Genomic DNA, 18091 nt, shown 5'->3' with positions numbered 1-18091 from the left:
AAGACTTCCTGTGATTTCTTCTTAAACTCTTATGGAGGGGTTGCATTGTGGCACCCCCTATGGGGGCCTGTTTGAGTCCTGGCTGCTCCGCTTTGCTCCAGCTCATGTGCCTGGAAAGGCAGGGGGAAGATGGCCCAAACGCTGGGGCCCCTGCACTCCTGTGGGAGACCCGGATGGAGTTCCAGGCTCCTGGCTTCAGCCTGGCTTAGGCATGGCAGTTGCAGTCATTTGGGGGAGTGAACCAGCAGGTGGAAGACTTCTCTCACTCTGTCTCTCTACTCTGCCAAAAAAAATAAATAAAAACTTAAAAAAAAAAAAAACAACCAAAATTGTAAGGAATGAGCCACCGAGGCAGCTTCACATCCTCCACTGGGAGCCTAAATACATCCCAGGCTCTGCCACGAGCCTCTCCGTAACTTTCCATAAAAAGCCCCACAAGTTTAAAACATTTCAAAAACGTGAGGGAGGGGGAGATAAAGAGAAGGGGCGGAGTAGGGGAATGTTCTGTATCCAGATGGAGCGCGGAGCTGCCCAGGTCTGTGTCCCAGCAGAAATCACGCAGTGGCTCACTGGAGGGTTTGTGCTTTTTATGGCACACATGGACTCCAAGGTCTGTTAACCTCATTAGTTATCTCTCAATCGAGCGACCCCGTTCCTTGCTCTCTGGACTGTCCTAAAAGCCCTTATTTACTCAAATCACAATCATTTTGGCATTCTAATACCCTTTATCTCATTAAAGAAGGTCAGAAGGCAACATCCAAAGGCACAAGAAAGGTCAACGCCAACAGGATAGGGTTGGAGCAAGGTCAGCTCCAAATTTAAGGTTTGTGCCTTAGAGTAATGAGCACTTAGGGCTCCGATTGTTTTCCTTTCTCCCTGGGAGGTACTTAAGACAGCTGCTCTCCCATGTCCCCAATTACAGACAGTAAAGTCCGATGCTGCACAGACCAGGACTCGCGGATTGGGCAAATAGCCTAAACCAGCAGCTGAAACTTACTAACTAGAGGGGCCCTTTCTTGGTGGGGCAACGGGTGGAACTGTGACCCCCCCCCCCCAGATGCTGGGGATCTCTGGCATTCAATTTGTTTAAACTTTTTTTTTTATTATTTCTTTGAAAGGGAGGACGAGAGAGAGAGTCAGTTTTGCATTTGCTGGTTCATTCCCCAAATGCCCACAACAGTACAATAGCCAGGGCTGGGCCAGGTTGAAGTCAGGAACCAGGAACTGCATGCAGATCTCCCGGTGGGTGGCAGGGACCCAAGCACTGGGGACACCCTCTGCTGCCTTCCCACAAGCATTAGCAGGGAGCTGGTTTGGAAGTGGGGCAGCCAGGATGGAACCAGCACTCTGATATGGTATGCCAATGTCGCAAGCAGCAGCTTAACCCACTGTGCCAAAATGACCATTGTGTCCTCTCTAAGAAGTTTCTTCCTCTCCCACGGCTTCTTCTTTTTTTTTCTTAAAAAATGATTTATTTATTTGAAAGGCAGAGTTATAAAGAGGCAGAGGCAGAGAGAGAGGTCTTCCATCGGCTGGTTCACTCCTCAGATGGACGCAATGGCCAGAGCTGGGCTTATCCAAAGCCAGGAGCCAGGAGCTTCTTCAGGGTCTCCCACACAGGTGCAGGGGCCCAAGCACTTGGACCATCTTCTACTGCTTTCCCAGGCCACAGCAGAGAGCTGGATTGGAAGTGGAGCAGCCAGGACTCGAACCAGCATCCATAGGGGATGCCAGCACTGCAGGCGGCGGCTTTATCTGCTGCACCACAGCACCAGCCCCCTCCCCCCACCCCCGCCATGGCTCCTCCTACTTCCTTAGTGCCGATGCGTCTCTCTAACCTGTGTCTGGGTCCAGATCGCTCTGCGCTACAAGCCTGTAGATCAAACCCTCTCTTCAGTAGCCCCACCAAGCTGCCCCAAACCAATCACTGTGTTCTCACGCACACTCCATCTTGGTGAATGGGACCGTGGTGCATCCAATGCACCAATCATGCGAAAAGCTCAGACACCGTCCTGGACTTCTCTTGTTCCCTAAGTCAAGTCCAGTTGGTCACCGGATCACAAACTTCTGCCTTGAACACCCTCCAACTGCGCTGGCACCACCTTCGTTCATTCAGGGCTTCCCTAGTTCCCACCCACACCACTGGCATCTCCCTGCGGGCCAGGTCTCATCCCGCTGGATCTGCTGCCTCTGATTGGGCATGCCTCTGAGTCCCTGACTCACCGGCTTAGTCCCTGGCTCCCACCACAGTACTGCCAGCCAGAGGTTATTCAGCGGCGGGTGCGGGTGTGGGTGTGGGTGTGTGTATAGGAAGGTAACTTTACTTAGAAAATATAAAGAATTCATGAATACCCTTCACCCACCAGTTTGTGTCTGCCAATCACCTGTAAGAATATATTCTGGCTGGCGCCGCGGCTCACTAGGCTAATCCACCTTGCGGCGCCGGCACACCCGGTTCTAGTCCTGGTTGCCCCTCTTCCAGGCCAGTTCTCTGCTGTGGCCAGGGAGTGCAGTGGAGGATGGCCCAAGTGCTTGGGCCCTGCACCCCGTGGGAGACCAGGAGAAGCACCTGGCTCCTGCCTTCGGATCAGCGCGGTGCAGCGGCTGCAGCGCGCCGGCCATGGCAGCCATTGGAGGGTGAACCAACGGCAAAGGAAGACCTTTCTCTCTGTCTCTCTCTCTCTCTCACTGTCCACTCTGCCTGTTAAAAAAAAAAAGAATATATTCTATACAGTCTGAGACTAGTTTATAGACATTGTGCTCCTTTAAATATATGAGTACTTTGGTGGACATTTCCTGAAAATCCGGACATTCTCTTATATAATTGCAGCACAATGATCAAAAGCAGGCAATTAACATAGATACAGTATTATCAATTTTCCCAATTGCCTCACTAATGTCCTTTACAACAAAAAGGGTAAAAAAAAAAAAAAGTATTTCATTCCTGAATCTAATCCAGGAACAAAGCATGACATTTAGCTATGTTTAGTCTCCTTTAATCTGGTACAACTCCTCAGCCTTTCTTTCTTTCATTTTTTCAAAAGATTTATTTATTTGAGAAGCAGAGTTACAAACAGAGAGAGGGAGAGACACACAGAGAGAAAGAGAGAGAGAGGGAGATCCTCCATTTGTTGGTTCACTCCCCAAATGGCCGCAATGGCTGGAGCTGTGCCGATCTGAAGCCAGGAGCCAGGAGCTTCTTCTGGGCCTCCCACGCAGGTGCAGGGGCTCAAGGCTTTGGGCCATCTTCCATTGCTTTCCCAGGCCATAACAGAGAGCTGGATCGGAAGTGGAGCAACTGGGACTCGAACCAGCACCCATATGGGATGCCGGCACCACAGGCAGAGGCTTTACCCACTACAGCACAGTGCCAGCCCCATGTTTTACACCATTACCATTTTTGGAGTTGAAAATGCAGAATGTGAGACTGGTGTTGTGGCATATCTGGTTAAGCTGTTGCTTGTGACCCAGCATCCCACAGTGCTTCTTCAAGTCCTGGCTGCTCCACTTCCAATCCATCCTCCTGCTAATGCACTTGGAAGGCAGTGGATAGTGATTTAATGGTCCCTGCCACCCATGTGGGAGACCAGGATGGAGCTCCTGGCTTCTGGCTTTGGCCTGGCCCAGTCCCAGCTGTTGCAGCCATTTGAGGAGTGAATGAGAGGATGCAAGATAGATCTCTTGGAGCCGGCGCCATGGCGCAGTGGGTTAATCCTCCACCTGCGGCGCTGGCATCCCATATGCATGCTGACCATGCATCTGCAGGTAGCATTGAAGACTGTCCAGCACATACGGGTCAAATGTAACAGGGGCAACGATCAGAAACAAGACGGTGCTTAGTCCTCATAATAGATGGCTAGGCAAGGAGAATATGTCCCAAAGGCCACCTTGTCACCTGTGCCAATCTAGTCGCCTTTTTTCCTTTAGTCTCGTTACAGACTATTGCATTTCACATGTTGCATTTCCACACAGGGGAACTTCCAAAGGCTCATGGAACATGGAATTAAAAGGTAAGTTTATCTTGGTGCAAAAATGTTTGAAATCCATGCATACAAGGAGGATGTCTTTAAAAAGTCCATGGAAACCTTGTATTATGAGAAAACCATGCGTGGATTTCTTTTTTTTTTTTTTTTGTTCAGGAATACAGATGTATTCCATTTTCCATGGACTTTCTGAAGTACTCTGATAAGTGTAGCAGAAAGTACAACCCCCTTTTGGCTAGCCCAAGGAAATAAAAGGCCATGTGATGACAAATGACAAATAATGAATTTTAACTGTTTTTTTTTTTTTATAGGGGGCTTCCGAAGCGGAGCTTGTGTCTTTACGGAATTGGCCACTTGTGGGCCACCTTCTCCCAGTGTGGGAACTTCAGCTCACAGAGCACGCACCAAGAGTCAGTGATCGGGGCTGGCCCGTGGCCTGGGAAAGCAGCAGAAGATGGCCCAAGTGCTTGGGCCCCTGCACCCACCTGGGAGACCCGGAGGAAGCTCCTGGCTCCTGGCTCCAGCCTGGCCCAGCCCTGGCGATTGTGGCCATCTGGGGGAGTGAACCAGCGGATGGAACATCTGTCTTTCCCTCTCTCTGTCTAACTCTGACTTTCAAATACATAAATAGATCTTTAAAAACAAAAAAAGAAGACTCAGTTATCTTTCTTGGGAATTATTCAAGTTAACTTGTGTTTGCCTCTTCAGGAAAACAGGATTAACAAAAGAAGTAGCAGGTGTTTTTTTTTTTTTTTAAAGATTATTTATTTATTTATTCATTTGAGAGTCAGAGTTACAGACACAGGGAGAGACAGAGAGAAATATATTCCATTTAGTGATTCACTCCACAAATGGCCACAATGGCTGGAGCTCTGCTGATCCAAAGCCAGGAGCCAGGAGCTTCTTCCAGGTCTCCCACGTGGGTGCAGGGGCCCAAGCACTTGGGCCATCCTCCATTGCTTTCCCAGGCCACAGCAGAGAGCTGGATCGGAAGTGGAGCAGCCGGGACTCGAACTGGCACTGCAGGCAGTGGCTCTACCTGCTACGCCACAGCGCAGGCCCCCAGGGTGGCAGTTTTAAATAACTGAAAGCCTCTAACAAATTATTCCAAATATAAAGATACTCCAAAAAGACCATGGAATGAAAATTTGTTTTGCAAACATTTATGTACTTATTTATTAGGGAGAGAGAGAGAGAGAGAGATCCTATTTGCTGATTCATTCCCCAAATGCCTGCAATGCCTAGGACTGGGCTGGGCCCAAATGTGGAAACCAGAAACTCGATCCAATTCTCCCAATCACTTGAGTCATCACTGCTGCTTCCCAGATATTGCTTAGCAAGACATGGGAGTTAGGAGATGGAGCCAGGCATGGAGCCCAGGCACTCCCATACGCCATGTGGGCATCTTTATCACAAGGCCAAATGCCTATCCTGATACGTGGTTTTTGGTGCAAAACAATGTGAAACCCATACATTATTTTTTCATAGTATGTGTGTGCCATGAGCTTTTTTTTTTTTAAAAGATTTATTTATTTGAAAGTCAGAGTTACACAGAGAGAGAAGAAGCAGCAGAGAGAGATCTTTTTTTTTTTTTAAATTTTTTTGACAGGCAGAGTGGACAGTGAGAGAGACAGAGAGAAAGGTCTTCCTTTGCCGTTGGTTCACCCTCCAATGGCTGCTCCGGCTGGCGTGCTGTGGGCGGCTCACCACGCTGATCCGAAGGCAGGAGCCAGGTGCTTCTCCTGGTCTCCCATGGGGTGCAGGGCCCAAGCACTTGGGCCATCCTCCACTGCACTCCTGGGCCACAGCAGAGAGCTGGCCTGGAAGAGGGGCAACCGGGACAGAATCGGGCGCCCCAACCGGGACTAGAACCTGGTGTACCGGTGCCACAAGGCGGAGGATTAGCCTAGTGAGCCGTGGCGCTGGCCGGAGAGAGGTTTTCTATCTGCTGGTTCACTCCCCAATTGGCCGCAATGGCTGGAGCTGTGACTATCCAAAGGCAGGAGCCAGAAGATTCTTCCGGGTCTCCCACATGGGTGCAGGGGCTCAAGGACTTGGGCCATCTTCTACTGCTTTCCCAGGCTATAGCCAGCACCTATATGGGATGCTGGCTCTGCAGGCTGTGGCTTTACCCGCTACACCACAGCACTGGCCCCAACCATGAGCTTTTTGAAGACCCTTGTACACAAGGATTTCACATCATTCTGCACCAAAACAAACTTCCGTTTTCATTTCATTTTCCCCACACATTTTCTGAAATCTCCTTGGATGCTAGATCAGCTAGGATGTGGCAGGTGGACATACGTCTGATGGCCACATAAGGCATGGCACCCTGGTGGCGACAGATTCTTCTGGGGGTCTATGTCTCACTGGCTATGAGCAAATGCTCTCTGCCTTGACATGGGCAGTTTCCTCGTGCATTCAACAGTTCCTGAAAAGCAGGCCAGAACAAGCCAGGCATTGCCCAAAGATTAGTCCCCATTCTTGATGAGCAAGGTTTTACTAACAGGATTGTAGTGATATCAGCAGAGGCAGGGAACAGTTTTGAGGTCAAAGGACAATTGAGGACCAAGGAGAATTTTTATGAGACCAAAGTTTGAGATTATTGATGTGAGGGAAAACTGAAGAACCTTAAGGGAGCCATAAAGGACACGTGTTTTCTCAAATGTTTAAGGGAGAACGATTAGATATTTGTGAGCAGAGTTAAGTTCAGGACAGCAGCGACGATGGTCAAAGAAAAATCCATCGGGAGTACTTTCTGTTTCTTAAGTGGGAGATTATCAGGGGTCAAAAGTCACAGGATGACGATAAAGGGGAAGAGATGGAAGAATCTTTCAGTAGGTTGCAGGAGCCTGTCAGGTACAATTGGCCAGATAAGTGGCATCAGGCAAGGCAAGGCTGCTGACTGATCAAGAAATTAGCTTTGGCCTGAAGCTGTCCCCTGGTTCTGGGAGGTGAGCAGTTTCTGGGAGGTTCCTAAGAACTCTCAGTTGCAAGTGTCCCCATGGAACAGACACCCCGTAGGCAGGACAGCTTTGAAGTTTGCGAAACACGAACTTAAGTATCAGTACCTTGGAGATCTTGCCTGTGTCGTTTGCTCACAAGAGCTGACCCTGTCTTTTCCACTGAAGCTCAAGGCAATTGTTCTCTGATGTCTTTTCGGCAAACCAACCCTTCCGGTGTGAGGGCACGCAGACTGCTCATGTGGGTGTCCTGCAAATGCAGCTTGTCGGAGGGAGAATCTAGGGTGGGAAATATTTTCTAAATGCATGCGGAACCCTGTTATTAACTTGAAGGAGATAGCTCAGGGCTCCTAGAGAGGACAGATCTTATCGTCCTCAAGAATCATGGCGACATTCTAGCCCATGGATCTTCAAGGGATTTCCTTTTTGTTTGTTAAGATTGATTTTTTATTTATTTGAAAGGCAGAATTAGAGGAAGGGAGGGAGGGGGGGAGAGAGGAAGGGAGAGAGGAAGGGAGGGAGAGAGAGAGAGAAAATCTTCCATGCTTTGGTTCACTCCCCAAATGGCACAACACCCAGGGTTCGGCCTGGCTGAAGCCGGGAGCCAGAAGCCTCTTCCAGGTTCCCCACGCGGGTGCAGGGGCCCAAGGCCTTGCGCCATCCTCAGCTGCTTTCCCAGGCCGCGACAGAGAGCTGGATCGAAGTGGAGCAGCCAGGTCTCGAACTGGCACCCATAGGGGATGCTGGTGTCACAGGTCGAGGCTTATCCTGCTAGGCCACAACGCTGGCCCCTCAAGGGATTTCTGAAAGCTTTGATAATTGTGGTTTTAGAATTCCGTTCATTCTCTATACCTTTCTTGAATTTATGCTTGATAAAGACAATTCCATTCTAGGAGATAAGAACAAAAATGATGTCTGACCAGTGTTTCGTATCTGTTTCCTACTTAGAGACTGTCAGTTTCTAATCTGTCCAAAGATTATTTTTTAATTCACTTTGTCCTGTATGTGAGGTCTGAAAGAATCTGGAAACCTTAATTTAAATCTTTATGATTAACAATTTTAGCAATTTTAAAGAATTTCATAAAATTAAAGCCTTTGAAAAGACATCTCTTATTATCATTCCACTTAGTTGTTCAAATATACAGGAAGTTACAGTAACAATGGTAACACTTTAATCATAAAAGCTGTGTAGGAAATTTAGGAAATCTAAATAATTTAACACTGTTATAAACCAAAATACTCTGCTAACATTACTTCCAAACGATAAACTAATTTTACCTAATCTCATTTAATTTTAACTAATCTCATTTTAACTAATCTCCCTAATTTTAACTAATTTCAGTCACATCCAAAAGTCTTTTTCATTGGGGACAGTGCTGTGGCACAGAAGGTTGAGCTACTGCTTGCAACACCTGCATCCCACATCCCAGTGCTGGTTCGAGTCCTGGCTGCTCCACTTCCGATCCAGCTCTCTGCTCATGCACCTGGGAAAGCAGCAGAAGCTGGCCCAAGTCTTTAGGCCCCTGTCAGCACGTGGGAGATCTGGAGGAAGCTCCTGGCTCCTGGCTCTAGTCTGGCCCAGCCCTGGCTGTTGTGGCCATTTGGAGAGTCAACCGGTGGATGGAAGATCTCTCTCTCTCTCTCTCTCTCTCTCTAATAAATAAATAAATAAATAAACAAATAAATCTTTTTAAAAGGTCTTCTTTGTCTTGGAATTACATTCTGTTTGGTCATAACTGTAATAACAAAGGCTATTTATTATGTAAACATGTTTTTAAGTGTCCACAAAAAGAAACACATTTTAATAATTTTTCTTTACTTTAGACACTTTTGAGTTTATCAGGACAAGATATTCCGAGAGCGTACACAAAAGAACTGAATGTTTTTATTTTATCATTCATTTTTTAAAGGTTTCCCAGGGAGTAAAAGAGAGGGAAAGGCAGAAAAAATTCAGAGGGAGCTGTTTTCATATATGAGATGATCATTTTAAAAAGCTAATTATGTTCATTCTTTAAGGACAGAGAATAATATGTAGATATAGAAGACCTATTTTCACAAGCACACCGTGGGGAGAGGGAGATAGATTCTAACTGGTTCAGATGATGACTTGGGCCCTTGACGATTTTCTCTGAAGAATTTTAAAGCTACCATTCATGAAAATCCTTGAAATATGGAATGAAGCATTTCCTATGTTACACTGACTGATTTTCAAATGTTAGAACCATCTTGCATTTCTAGGATAAATTCTACTCGGGCAGAGGGGGAGAGTGGAAGAGATGGAGAGGGAAGAGGGAGAAGGAGAGGGAGGGGGGAAGGGGGAGGGGGAGGGGGAGGGGGAGAGATTGTCCCATCTGCTGGATTACTCCCCTAATGCCTTCAATGGCTGGGGCTGGGCTGGGGCTGAAGCCAGGAGGTGGGAACTCAATACAAGTCTCCCACAAGGGTGGCAGGAACCCAATGAATGAACCACCACCACCGTCTCTTGGGGTCTGTATTGATGGGAAGCTGGAGTCCAGAGCCAAAGGTGGGGACTGAACCCAAGCATGTGTGGGATCTGGGCATCTTAACCACTAGGTTAAATGGCTGCTCCTATTTACCTGGTTTTTGGTACTGGGTTAATGCTGGCTTCAAAGAATGAGCTAAGAGGGGCAGGGTTGTGGCTTAGTGGGTTAAGCCATTGTTTGTGATGCCAGCATCCTATACTGGACAGAGCACTGGTTTGCTTCCTGGCTGCTCCACTTTGCATACAGCTCCCTGCTAATTCACCTGGGAAGGCAGTAGACAGCCCAAGTACTTGAGCCCCTGCCACGCACATGGGAGACAGGGATGGAGTTCTAGGCCCCAGACTTTGGCTTGGCCCAGACCTGTCCATGGCTGCCATTCAGGGAGTGAACCAGTGGATGGAAGATCTGTCTGTCACTCTGCATTTCAAATGAATGATTTTAAAAAATGAGCTGAGAACTATTCTCTCCTGTTTAATTTTTTGGGCGAAGAGTTTCTGTAGAATTAGTATTATTTGTTTCTTAGAAGTTTGTTAAAATTTACCAGTGAAGTCATCTGGGCCTGGAGTGCAATTTTTAACAGAAAATTTCTTTTTTTTTATACTAAAGAGCTATTCAGACTAGCTATTTCTGCTTTGGTAGTTTGTGTCTTTGAACTAATTTGTCCATTTTGTCTTTGTTATTGAATTTACTGACATAAAGTTGTTTCTAGTATTTCCCTGCTATCTTTTTAATATACATAGAATCTGCTAGATGCAGTTATGAGTTAGGCTAGCTGTGGAGAAGGCAGGCCCATCGGTGTCTAGACCCACTATGAGCTCTTCCGGCCCATGTTTGTATGAATTATCTTGCTCTTTCCGTGTAAGCACTCAACCTTTTCTATTTTTTTTTTTTTTTGACAGGCAGAGTGGATAGTGAGAGAGAGAGACAGAGAGAAAGGTCTTCCTTTGCCGTTGGTTCACCCTCCAATGGCCGCCACAGCTGGCGCGCTGCGGCCGGTGCTCCGCGCTGATCCGATGGCAGGAGCCAGGTACTTATCCTGGTCTCCCATGGGGTGCAGGGCCCAAGCACCTGGGCCATCCTCCACTGCACTCCCTGGCCACAGCAGAGAGCTGGCCTGGAAGAGGGGCAACCGGGACAGAATCTGGCGCCCCGACCGGGACTAGAACCTGGTGTGCCGGCGCCGCAAGGCGGAGGATTAGCCTAGTGAGCCACAGCGCCGGCCTATTTTTTTTCTTGCTTGATCTCACTAGGAGGGCTTTATTCATTTGAGTGGATTTTGTCAAAGAATCAGCTTTGGGTTTCCATGATTTTCTGTACTCTATTTCAGTCCTGACCTTCATTATTTCCTTTCTTCTACTTATTTTGAATGCCATTTCCTTTGCTGCTTTGAATTTAAGGTGGAAGCTGAGGTCATTGAGCTGAGGCCCTTTTTTTCCTTTTAAAGATTTATTTATTTATTTGAAAGTCAGAGTTACACAGAGAGAGAAGGAGAGGCAGAGAGAGATCTGCCATCTACTTGTTCACTCCCCAATTGGCCGCAATGGTTGGAGCTGTGCCGATCCGAAGCCAGGAGCCAGGAGCTTCTTCCGGGTCTCCTACATGGGTGCAGGGGCCCAGGGGCTTGATCCATCCTCCACTGTTTTCCCAGGCCACAGCACAGCAGAGAGCTGGATTGGAAGTGGAGCAGCCAGGACTTGAACCAACCCGTATGGGATGCTGGCACTGCAGGGGGCGGCTTTACCCACTACGCCACAGCACTGGCCCCAAGAGGTTCTTCTTTTGTAATATAGGCATTTGCTGCACTATCAAATTCCCTCCATGTACTGTGTTTGTGCCCTCCCACCTATTACGTGTTATGTTCATTCAAACTAACCTTTTCTTTTTCTTTTTCAGTTCCTTTTTGATTTGTGTTATCTGGGAATGTGTTGTTTTGTTTCCTATAATTGGATTTTCCAGAACTGTTTCTGTTATTCTGATTTATAACTTCATCCTATAGTAGTCAAAGAACATACTTTTGACTTGAATCCTTTTAAAATTAAGATTTATTTGTTGGGGCTGGCATTGTGGCATAGAAGGTTGAGCCTCTGTCTGCAGCACAGGCACCCACGTGGGTGCCTGTTCGAGTCCTAGCTGCTCCGCTTCCAATCCAGCTCCCTGCTAATGCGCCTGGGAAAGCAGTAGAAGACGGCCCAAGTGCTTGGGCCCCTGCACCCACACGGGAGACCCCGATGGAGTTCTGGGCTCCTGGCTTTGGCTTGGCCCAGCCCTGGCCATGTGGCCACCTAGAATGAACCAGCAGATGGAAGGTCTGTCTATCCCCCTCTCTTTCAAATAAACAAATATTTTTAAAAAGATTTATTTATTTATTTGAAAGGTAAGAGATACAGAGAGAGAAGAGAGATCTCCCATCTCCTGGTTCACTTCCCAAATGGCTGAAATGGCCAGGGCTGGCCCAGGCTGAATCCAGGAGGCAGGAGCTTTTTCTGGGTACACCCCCATGCACGCAGGGGCCCAAGTACTTGGGCCATGTTCTGCTGCTTTCCCAGGTGCATTGGCAGGGAGCTGGATCAGAACTGGATCAGCCAGGACTTGAACTGGCACCCATATAGGATGCTGGCATTTCAGGCAAAGGCTCAACCTTTTAGGCCTCAGTGCTAGCCCCAACAAATAAACCTTAAAAAATACAAAAGCAATCAGGGCCAGAGCTGTGGCGTAGTGGTTTCAGCCACTGTCTGCCACGCCACCATCCCATATGGGCACCGATTCAAATTCTGGCTGCTCCACTTCTTTTTTTTTATTTTTTGACAGGCAGAGTGGATAGTGAGAGAGAGAGACAGAGAGAAAGGTCTTCCTTTTGCCGTTGGTTCACCCTCCAATGGCCGCCGAGGCCGGTGCGCTGTGGCTGGCGCATCGCACTGATCCGAAGCCAGGAGCCAGGTGCTTCTTCTCCTGGTCTCCCATGGGGTGCAGGGCCCAAGGACTTGGGCCATCCTCCACTGCCCTCCTGGGCCATAGCAGAGAGCTGGCCTGGAAGAGGGGCAACCGGGACAGAATCTGGTGTCCTGACCGGGACTAGAACCCAGTGTACCAGCGCCGCAGGCAGAGGATTAGCCTAGTGAGCCGCGGCATCGGCCAATGCTCCACTTCTGATCCAGCTCCCTGCTAATGAGCCTGGGAAAGCAGCAGAGGATGGCCCAAGTGGAGACCCAGATGAAGCTCCTGGCTCCTGGCTTCAGACCAGACCAGCTCTGGCCAATGCAGCCATTTGAGGAGTACACCAGTGGATGGAAGCTCTCTCTCTCTCTGTGTCTCCTCCTCTCTCTGTAAACTCTTAACTTTCAAATAAATAAATCTTTTTTTTTTTAAATTTGTTTAGGGCCAGCCCTGTGTGCAGTGGGTTAACGCCCTGGCTTGAAGCACCGGCGTCCCATATGGGCACCGGTTCTAGTCCTGGCTGCTCCTCTTCTGATCCGGCTCTCTGCTGTGGCCTGGGAAAGCAGTAAAAGATGGCCCAAGTGCTTGGGCCTCTGCACCCACGTGGGAGACCCGGAGAAAGCTCCTGGCTCCTGGCTCTGGATCGGCGCAGCTCTAGCCGTTGCGGCCATCTGGGGATTGAACCAGTGGATGGAAGACCTCTCTGTCTCTTCCATCTCCCTATAACTCTTTCAAATAAATAAAATAAATCTTAAAAAACAAAGATTTGTTTAATGGTCCAGAATATGGTCTGTCTTGATGTTTCCTTATCAAGAACATCATTTGAAATGGATGCGTGTTCTGCAGGTGCTTGGATGAGTGCTAAATCTAGGTAGCTGATAGTTATGTTCAAATCTTCTGTATTACGGATATTCTGTGTACTTGTTCTGTTAATAAACTATAATTGCTGGACTTTCCACTTTTCCTTGTAGTTCTATCAATTTCTGCTTAATGCGTCTTGAAGCTATTAGGTACATTAACACTTAGGATTATCTCCCCTTGATGAATTTATCCTTGAATAATATTAATATAGCTTCTCTAGGGATGGGTGTTTGGTGCAGCTGTTAAGATGCCACTTGGGAAGCCAGCATCCTATCACTGTACCTGGGTTTCAGTCCTGGTTCTACGTCTTTTTTTTCTTTTTATTTTATTTTATCTATTTGAAAGAGTTACAGAGAGAGGTAGAGACAGAGAGAGAGGTCTTCCATCTGTAGGTTCACTCCCCAGATGGCCACAGCAGCCGGAGTTGTGCCAGTCCGAAGCCAGGAGCCAGGAGCTTCCTTCGGGTCTCCCACATGTGTGCAGAGGCCCAGACTTAGGCCAACTTCTACTGCTTTCCCAGGCCATAGAAGAGAGCGGGATCGGAAGAGGAGCAGCCGGGACTAGAACCGGCACCCATATGGGATGCTGGTGCTTCAGGCCAGGGCTCTAACCTGCTGTGTCACAGCGCTGGCCCCTCGGTTCTATTTCCAATACCAGCTTTCTGCTGATGTATACCTTGGAAAGCAGCCAATGATGGCTCACATTCTTGGGTCTCTGCTGATGATGTGGGAATTATGGATTCAGTTCCAGGCTCCTGGCTTCAGCGTAGCTCAGTACCAGGTCTTGTGGGAATTTGGGGAGTGAACTGGTGGATGGAAGATTTCTCTCAGAAAAATACAAATTAAAGTGTTTGCAGTATCTATCATAAGTGTACCTACCTTTTATTAGAAATACGTGTATAGTAGCTCTGGTTTCTTTTGGCTAGCGTTAGCATGGTATAACTTTGTCCATCCTCTTAAATTGACCCATTTGTGTCTTTATAATATGGGTTTCCCGTAGGCAGCAGGGGGTTGTATTCTCTAATGTCCAAGCTCTGTTGAGGTATTTGGAGTTGTCAAGAATTTCCTAAGTCTAGGGACTGACATTGTGGTGCAGCAGGTTAAGCTGCCACATGCAGTACAGGAGTCCCATATGGGCACCCATTCCAGTCCTGACTGCTTCACTTCTGATCCAGCTCCCTGCTAATGTGCTTGGGAAAGCAGCGGAAGATGGCCCAAGTACTTGGGTCTCTGTCAATCACATGGGAGATCCAGATGGAGACCCTGGCTCCTGGCTTCAGCCTGACCCAGACACCGCCATTGCACGCATTTGGGGAGTGAACCAGTGGATGGAAGATCTCTTTCTCCTGCTCTGCCTTTCAAATCAATCAATCCAAGGTTACCTGTGAGAAAGACTACCGTGGAGATGGTTGAGGGGCGAGCAAGAAGAAAGTAATTTCTCTAGGAGAGGATTTTATTGATAGAAAAAGACACCTGTTTTTCACTTTTAAGAAACTGTTCCAACTGAGAACAAAAGCTCAGGACCAAGAGTACTGCAGCTCAGACAGATCCACTGAGAATGAAAAGCCCATGGAGCCAACGTGGCACAGTGAGTTAAAGTCCTGGCCTGCAGCGCCAGCATCCCATATGGGCGCCGGTTCAAGTTCCGAACCAGCTCTCTGCTGTGGCCTGGGAAAGCAGTAGAAGATGGCCCAAGTCCTTGGGCCCCTGTAACACCGTGGGAGACCTGGAAGAAGCTCCTGGCTCCTGATTGGCCCAGCTCCAGCTGTTGCGGCCATCTAGGGAGTGAACCAGTGGATGGAAGACCTCTCTCTCTGTCTCTACCTCTCTCTGTGACTATGTCTTTCAAGTAAATAAAATAAATCTTTAAAGAAGGAAAAAAAATTGCTAGAGAATAAAAAGTCCCCTGAAAGAGCAAGGAGCATTTGCTCTATGTGCAGTGTATGTTCCCCATTTCAAATTTGTTTCTATTTCTGCTGTAAGAAATTACCACAAATTTAGCAGCTAAACCCAACACAAACTTATTCTCTTATAGTTCTGGGGGTCAGAAATCTATAAAGTCATCATGTAGGCAGGGCTGGCGCCCACGGAAAATTTTAGAGCAGAGGTAACATGTTCATAGGTTCCAGGGATCAGGACGTCGAGACCTTTGGGGCAGCCATTATTTCGCCTACTATAACCAGTTACAACTTTGACTAGCTATGGAGAAGGCAAGTCTGTCAGGTTCTAGGTCTACTGTGAGGCTGTCCTGTCCATATTTGTATGAATGACTGTGCTCTTTGGATGTGAGCCTACAAATTGCCTCTTGGTTACATGGCTAATTTTAGTCCAATCAGCTCTAAGATGGCAGGGGTCAAGTGGTGCAGAAACTATGACTAAACCTCAACTCAGCCTGCTTTCTCGAGAGGTGACTTTGGGTACAGGAGTCAAACAAAGTAACGAAAAGGTGTGTACTACATCTAGGGGACTTTGAACGACTGTCTTAACCATTTGTCAGTTTTTACCTGTGTCAAATGGTTGTCATGAGAGCTAAATATAAGGTAGTACATGTGAAAGGCTTAGCGAAAGGCCTGACACAGAATAAGGGCTTGACGAGTATTTTTGCTTTTATTATCTGGAGGCTTGATTAGTCCCAAATGTTTCCTGGTTTGTCTTACCAAGGATTTTCAGTTTGGTTGGTTCCCGTAGGGACCTAAGTAGCTGTTTTGAAATTGAGCTTTAGCTTGGTTTTTGCCTACGTGATTCTCAGTCCAGCACTGAGGACTGGAGGATGACACTGGCACAAATTCTGCTCCAAAGATGCAGGCATCTCTCTTTAGATTTTACGCCTGGTTACCCTTTGGAGACTGAATGGCCACAATATTGCAGAGCCAACACAGCCTTGTAAATACCATCCTTGGTCTTACCCCTGTGGCTACCTTCTGTTTGCACAACCAGGGGGAGATGAAGAATTAACCAGAGATCCCATTTTGGAAAGATCAAGAGGAAGTTAGGAAAAGTCTGTTACCAAAACCCAGTATGTATGCCAGGCTAGGCTTATATGAAGCAGGAATAAGTATTTAGTATTTTTTTTATCCTAAGCAGTTCAAAAACCTAAAAATGGCAACTGTCCAATGTAAAGTATCTTTCTATTTTGAGGCTAAAGTGATTAATTCAGTGAGGTTATAATTTTCAAAACAGCCATTTTTAGAATGAAGGTTTTATTTTTTTTATTTGACAGAGTTAGACAGTGAGAGAGAGAGAGAGAGACAGAGAGAAAGGTCTTCCTTCCATTGGTTCACCCCCCAAATGGCTGCTAAGGCTGGCGTGCTGCGCTGATCCGAAGCCAGAAGCCAGGTACTTCCTCCTGGTCTCCCATGCGGGTGTAGGGGCCCAAGCACCTGGGCCATCCTCCACTGTCTTCCCGGGCCACAGCAGAGAGCTGGACTGGAAGAGGAGCAACCGGGACCAGAACCCGGCGTCCATATTGGATGCCGGCGCTGCGGGCGGATGGACGATTAACCAAGTGAGCCACAGCGCCGGCCCCAGGTTTTTTTTAATTTTTATTTTTAAAAGATTTTACTTATTTGAGAGGCAGAGTTAAGGAGAGACAGAGAAAAGTCTTCTATCTGCTGGTTCACTCTCCAAATGGCACAATGGCTGGAGCTGGGCCGATCTGAAGCCAGGAACCAGGAACTTCTTCCAGGTCTCCCATGTTGGGTGCAGGGGCCCAAGAACTTGGGCCATCTTCTACTGCTTTCCAAGGCCATTAGCAGAGAGCTGGATCAGAAGAGGAACAGCCGGGACATGAACTAGTGCTCATAAGGGATGCCGGCACTGCATAGCTGCTTAGCCTACTACACCACAGTGCCGACCACAAGAATGAAGTTTTTTATCATGTGAGAAATGACTCTAAAGTGAGGCCCATTTCCATGTATGAGTTTTGAAAGCAGCTTCATTACATCATGGCAAGACTTTTTAATATTTATTTATTCGAAAGGCAGAGTTACAGACAGAGATCTTTCATCCACTGGTTCACTCCCCAAATGGCTGCAATGGCCAGGGTTGAGCCAGGCTGAAGCCAGGAGCCTGGAACTCCATCTGGGTCTTCCATGTGGGTCTCAGCGACCCAAGCACTTGGGCCATCAGTGCTGTTTTCCCAGGTGCATTAGCAGAGAGCAGGATGGGACTTGGAGTGTGCAGGACTGGAACCAGTGCTCCAGTAAGGGATGCAGGCCACGATGCTGGCCTTGATGGGAAGGCTTTCTTCTGCAAATGCTCTCCAAATTCAAATCACTCCTGTAATCAGTTTGGCTTGAATAGTCAATTCCATTTTTCCAGTTTGTTGATAGACTGTTACTCAGTTGTAATTAATGAAATTGAGAAGATGCACAGAAGGAATGAGGGGAGGAGCACTTAAACTTGGGGTTGTTGCGGGCCTGTGTTGTGGCTCCCACCTGCAACGTTGGCATCCCATATGAGCACAGATTTGAGTTCCTGCAAATGAGCCTGGGAAGGCAGTGGAAGATGCCAGAGAGGAGAGATAGAGTGAGTGATCTTCCATCTGCTGGTTCACTTCCCAATTGGCCACAAAGGCTGGGGTTGGGTCCGGTCAAAGCCAGGAGCCCAGAGCTTTTTCTGGGTCTCCCATGTGAGCACAGGGAACCAGGCACTTGGTCCATCGTCTGCTGCTTTCCCAGGTGCATTAGCAGGGAGCTGGATCAGAAGTGGAACAGCCAGGTCTCAAATCATATGGGATGCCAGCATCCAGGAGGCTTAACTTACCATGCTGGATTTTTACCTAAATTCTTAAGCATGAGCAAAGTTCTGGAGGGAAGAAAACCCCAAGAATGTGCATCTTCTGGTTT

The sequence above is a fragment of the Oryctolagus cuniculus genome, chromosome X (genome assembly GCF_964237555.1).
Source record: "Oryctolagus cuniculus chromosome X, mOryCun1.1, whole genome shotgun sequence".
Classification (NCBI taxonomy): domain Eukaryota; kingdom Metazoa; phylum Chordata; class Mammalia; order Lagomorpha; family Leporidae; genus Oryctolagus; species Oryctolagus cuniculus.
The sequence above is the reverse complement of the archived record's forward strand: the minus strand, read 5'-3'. Positions refer to the sequence as shown.